A 6000-nucleotide genomic window follows, 5' to 3' on the forward strand; every position below is an offset into this window, starting at 1 on the left:
GAGAAAAAACACCGGCCTACGGTCAGTGCCTGGCAACTGCCCCACGTAGGTTTCGAACTTGCAACCCAGTGGTGGAGGGCTAGTGTTAAAGTGTCGCGACACCTTAACCACTCGGCCACCGCGGCCCCTTTAGAATTATTGTCAAGTAAACATTATAATACAAAGGGATAGCTCACAATGAGCAGATTATCACCAATCAAATTATCTGGCTGTAGGTTGTTGTATATTAGGGTGAAGTAATATGTCTGTTGAATGTGGTATAAGAGGGGTGAAGTAAGATGACTGTTGGGTGTGGTATTAGAGGGGTGAAGTAAGATGAATGTTGGGTGTGGTATTAGATGAGTGAAGTAAGATAGCTGTTGGGTGTTGTATTAAAGGGGTGAAATAAGATGACTGTTGGTTGTGGTATTGGAGTGACGTAAGATGACTGTTGGGTTTGGTATTAGAGGGTTGAAATAAGATGACACATGTTGTGATATTACGAGGCTGATGTAAGATAAAACATTGGTGTGGTATTAGAGGGGTGATGTAAAATAAAACATTGTTGATTTAGTAGAGGAGAATTAAGATAACTGTGTTTATGTAGTATTGGAGTCGTAAAATAGTATGACCGTTTGATGTGGCATTAATGATAAATGACAGTTGGGTGTGGTATTAGAGGGGTGAAGTAAGATTATTGTTGGGTTTTGTTTTTGAGGGATGAAATAAGATGACTGTCGAATGTGGAATTAGAGGGTTGAAGTCAGATGAAACATTAGTGTGATATTAGAAGGTTGATGTAAGATAAAAAATGGGTGATGTAAAATGAAACATTGGTGATTTACTAGCGGGGGGAAGTAAATTAAATGTGTTGATGTAGTATTGGAGTTGTAACATAACATGACCGTCTAATGTGGCATTAAATGATAAACTGAGATGACAGTTGGGTGTGGTATTAGAGGGGTGAAGTAAGATGACTGTTGGGTGTGGTATTAGAGGGGTGAAGTAAGATGACTGTTGGGTGTGGTATTACAGGAGTGAAGTAAGATGACTGTTGGGTGTGGTATTGGAAGGGTGAAGTAAGATGACTGTTGGGTGTGGTATTTGAGGGTCGAAGTAAGATGACTGTTGGGTGTGGTATTAGAGGGGTGAAGTAAGATGACTGTTGGGTGTGGTATTAGAGGGGTGAAGTCAAATGACTGTTGGGTTTGGTATTAGAGGGGTGAAGTAAGATGACTGTTGGGTATGGTATTAGAGGGGTGAAGTAAGATGACTGGTTGGTGTAGTATTAGAGGGGTGAAGTAAGATGACTGTTGGTTGTGGTATTAAAGGGGGGAAGTAAGATGACTGTTGGGTGTGGTATTAGAGGGGTGAAGTAAGATGACTGGTTGGTGTAGTATTAGAGGGGTGAAGTAAGATGACTGTTGGTTGTGGTATTAAAGGGGGAAGTAAGATGACTGTTGGGTGTGGTATTAGAGGGGTGAAGTAAGATGAATGTTGGGTGTGGTATTAGAGGGGTGAAGTAACATGACTGTTGAGTGTGGTATTGGAGGAGTGAAGTAAGATGACTGTTGGGTGTGGTATTAATGGGGTGAAGTCAAATGACTGTTGGGTGTGGTATAACAAGGGTGAAGTAAGATGACTGTTGGGTGTGGTATTAGAGGGGTGAAGTAAGATGACTGTTGGGTTTGGTATTCGAGGAGTGAAGTAAGATGACTGTTGGGTGTGGTATTAGAGGGGTGAAGTAAGATGACTGTTGGGTGTGGTATTAGAGGGGTGAAGTAAGATGACTGTTGGGTTTGGTATTCGAGGAGTGAAGTAAGATGACTGTTGGGTGTGGTATTAGAGGGGTGAAGTAAGATGACTGTTGGGTGTGGTATAACAAGGGTGAAGTAAGATGACTGTTGGGTGTGGTATTAGAGGGGTGAAGTCAAATGACTGTTGGGTGTGGTATAACAAGGGTGAAGTAAGATGACTGTTGGGTGTGGTATTAAAGGGGTGAAGTAAGATGACTGTTGGGTGTGGTATTAGAGGGGTGAAGTAAGATGACTGTTGAGTGTGGTATTGTAGGAGTGAAGTAAGATGACTGTTGGGTGTGGTATTAATGGGGTGAAGTCAAATGACTGTTGGGTGTGGTATAACAAGGGTGAAGGAAGATGACTGTTGGGTGTAGTATTAGAGGGGTGAAGTAAAATGACTGTTGGGTGTAGTATTAGAGGGGTGAAGTCAAATGACTGCTGGGTGTGGTATAACAATTGTGAAGTAAGATGACTGTTGGGTGTGGTATTAGAGGGGTGAAGTAAGATGACTCTTGGGTTTGGTATTGAAGGAGTGAAATAAGATGACTGTTGGGTGTGGTATTAGAGGGGTGAAGTAAGATGACTGTTGGGTGTGGTATTAGAGGGGTGATGTAAAATGACTGTTGGGTGTGGTATTAGAGGGGTGAAGTAAGATGACTGTTGGGTGTGGTATTAGAGGGGTGAAGTAAGATGACTGTTGGGTGTGGTATTAAAGGGGTGAAGTAAGATGACTGTTGGGTGTGGTATTAGAGGGGTGAAGTAAGATGACTGTTGGGTGTAGTATTAGAGGAATGAAGTAAGATGACTGTTGGGTGTGGTATTAGAGGGTTGAAGTACGATGACTGTTGGGTTTGGTATTAGAGGGGTGAAGTAAGATGACTGTTGGGTGTGGTATTAGAGGGGTGAAGTAAGATGACTGTTGGGTGTGGTATTAGAGGGGTGAAGTAAGATGACTGTTGGGTGTGGTATTAGAGGGGTGTGAAGTAAGATGACTGTTGGGTGTGGTATTAGAGGGGTGAAGTAAGATGAATGTTGGGTGTGGTATTAGATGAGTGAAGTAAGATAGCTGTTGGGTGTTGTATTAAAGGGGTGAAATAAGATGACTGTTGGTTGTGGTATTGGAGTGACGTAAGATGACTGTTGGGTTTGGTATTAGAGGGTTGAAATAAGATGACACATGTTGTGATATTACGAGGCTGATGTAAGATAAAACATTGGTGTGGTATTAGAGGGGTGATGTAAAATAAAACATTGTTGATTTAGTAGAGGAGAATTAAGATAACTGTGTTTATGTAGTATTGGAGTCGTAAAATAGTATGACCGTTTGATGTGGCATTAATGATAAATGACAGTTGGGTGTGGTATTAGAGGGGTGAAGTAAGATTATTGTTGGGTTTTGTTTTTGAGGGATGAAATAAGATGACTGTCGAATGTGGAATTAGAGGGTTGAAGTCAGATGAAACATTAGTGTGATATTAGAAGGTTGATGTAAGATAAAAAATGGGTGATGTAAAATGAAACATTGGTGATTTACTAGCGGGGGGAAGTAAATTAAATGTGTTGATGTAGTATTGGAGTTGTAACATAACATGACCGTCTAATGTGGCATTAAATGATAAACTGAGATGACAGTTGGGTGTGGTATTAGAGGGGTGAAGTAAGATGACTGTTGGGTGTGGTATTAGAGGGGTGAAGTAAGATGACTGTTGGGTGTGGTATTACAGGAGTGAAGTAAGATGACTGTTGGGTGTGGTATTGGAAGGGTGAAGTAAGATGACTGTTGGGTGTGGTATTTGAGGGGTGAAGTAAGATGACTGTTGGGTGTGGTATTAGAGGGGTGAAGTAAGATGACTGTTGGGTGTGGTATTAGAGGGGTGAAGTCAAATGACTGTTGGGTTTGGTATTAGAGGGGTGAAGTAAGATGACTGTTGGGTATGGTATTAGAGGGGTGAAGTAAGATGACTGGTTGGTGTAGTATTAGAGGGGTGAAGTAAGATGACTGTTGGTTGTGGTATTAAAGGGGGGAAGTAAGATGACTGTTGGGTGTGGTATTAGAGGGGTGAAGTAAGATGACTGGTTGGTGTAGTATTAGAGGGGTGAAGTAAGATGACTGTTGGTTGTGGTATTAAAGGGGGAAGTAAGATGACTGTTGGGTGTGGTATTAGAGGGGTGAAGTAAGATGAATGTTGGGTGTGGTATTAGAGGGGTGAAGTAAGATGACTGTTGAGTGTGGTATTGGAGGAGTGAAGTAAGATGACTGTTGGGTGTGGTATTAATGGGGTGAAGTCAAATGACTGTTGGGTGTGGTATAACAAGGGTGAAGTAAGATGACTGTTGGGTGTGGTATTAGAGGGGTGAAGTAAGATGACTGTTGGGTGTGGTATTAGAGGAGTGAAGTAAGATGACTGTTGGGTGTGGTATTAGAGGGGTGAAGTAAGATGACTGTTGGGTGTGGTATTAGAGGGGTGAAGTAAGATGACTGTTGGGTGTGGTATTGGAGGAGTGAAGTAAGATGACTGTTGGGTGTGGGTATTAGAGGGGTGAAGTAAGATGACTGTTGGGTGTGGTATAACAAGGGTGAAGTAAGATGACTGTTGGGTGTGGTATTAGAGGGGTGAAGTCAAATGACTGTTGGGTGTGGTATAACAAGGGTGAAGTAAGATGACTGTTGGGTGTGGTATTAAGGGGTGAAGTAAGATGACTGTTGGGTGTGGTATTAGAGGGGTGAAGTAAGATGACTGTTGAGTGTGGTATTGTAGGAATGAAGTAAGATGACTGTTGGGTGTGGTATTAATGGGGTGAAGTCAAATGACTGTTGGGTGTGGTATAACAAGGGTGAAGGAAGATGACTGTTGGGTGTAGTATTAGAGGGGTGAAGTAAAATGACTGTTGGGTGTAGTATTAGAGGGGTGAAGTCAAATGACTGCTGGGTGTGGTATAACAATTGTGAAGTAAGATGACTGTTGGGTGTGGTATTAGAGGGGTGAAGTAAGATGACTCTTGGGTTTGGTATTGAAGGAGTGAAATAAGATGACTGTTGGGTGTGGTATTAGAGGGGTGAAGTAAGATGACTGTTGGGTGTGGTATTAGAGGGGTGAAGTAAGATGACTGTTGGGTGTGGTATTAGAGGGGTGATGTAAAATGACTGTTGGGTGTGGTATTAGAGGGGTGAAGTAAGATGACTGTTGGGTGTGGTATTAGAGGGGTGAAGTAAGATGACTGTTGGGTGTGGTATTAAAGGGGTGAAGTAAGATGACTGTTGGGTGTGGTATTAGAGGGGTGAAGTAAGATGACTGTTGGGTGTGGTATTAGAGGAATGAAGTAAGATGACTGTTTGGTGTGGTATTAGAGGGGTGAAGTAAGATGCCTGTTGGGTGTGGTATTAGAGGGGTGAAGAAAGATGACTGTTGGGTGTGGTATTAGAGGGGTGAAGTAAGATGACTGTTGGGTGTGGTATTACAGGGGTGAAGTAAGATGACTCTTGTGTGTGGTATTGGAGGGGTGAAGTAAGATGACTTTTGTATGTGGTATTGGAGGAGTGAAGTGAGATGACTGTTGGGTGTGGTATTAGAGGGGTGAAGTACGATGACTGTTGGGTGTGGTATTAGAGGGGTGAAGTAAGATGACTGTTGGTTGTGGTGTTAGAGGGGTGAAGTAAGATGACTGTTGGGTGTGGTATTAGAGGGGTGAAGTAAGATGAATGTTCGGTGTGGTATTAGATGAGTGATGTTAGATGACTATTGTATGTGGTATAAGAAGGGTGAAGTAAGATGGCTGTTGGGTGTGATATTAGAGGGGTGAAGTAAGATGACTGTTGGGTGTGGTATTAGAGGGTTGAAATAAGATGACACATTGGTGTGATATTACGAGGCTGATGTAAGATAAAACATCGGTGTGGTATTAGAGGGGTGATGTAAAATAAAACATTGTTGATTTACTAGAGGGGGAATTAAGATAACTGTGTTTATGTAGTATTGGAGTTGTAAAATAGTATGACCGTTTGATGTGGCATTAATGATCAACTCAGATGACAGTTGGGTGTGGTATTAGAGGGGTGAAGTAAGATTATTGTTGGGCTTTGTTTTAGAGGGATGAAATAAGATGACGGTCGAATGTGGAATTAGAGGATTGAAGTAAGATGAAACATTAGTGTGGTATTAGAGGGATGAAGAAAAATGAAACATTGGTGTTGTATAAGAGGGGTGTTGTAAAATGAAACATT

This window comes from Pecten maximus, chromosome 7 (genome assembly GCF_902652985.1).
Source record: "Pecten maximus chromosome 7, xPecMax1.1, whole genome shotgun sequence".
In the NCBI taxonomy this organism is placed as follows: domain Eukaryota; kingdom Metazoa; phylum Mollusca; class Bivalvia; order Pectinida; family Pectinidae; genus Pecten; species Pecten maximus.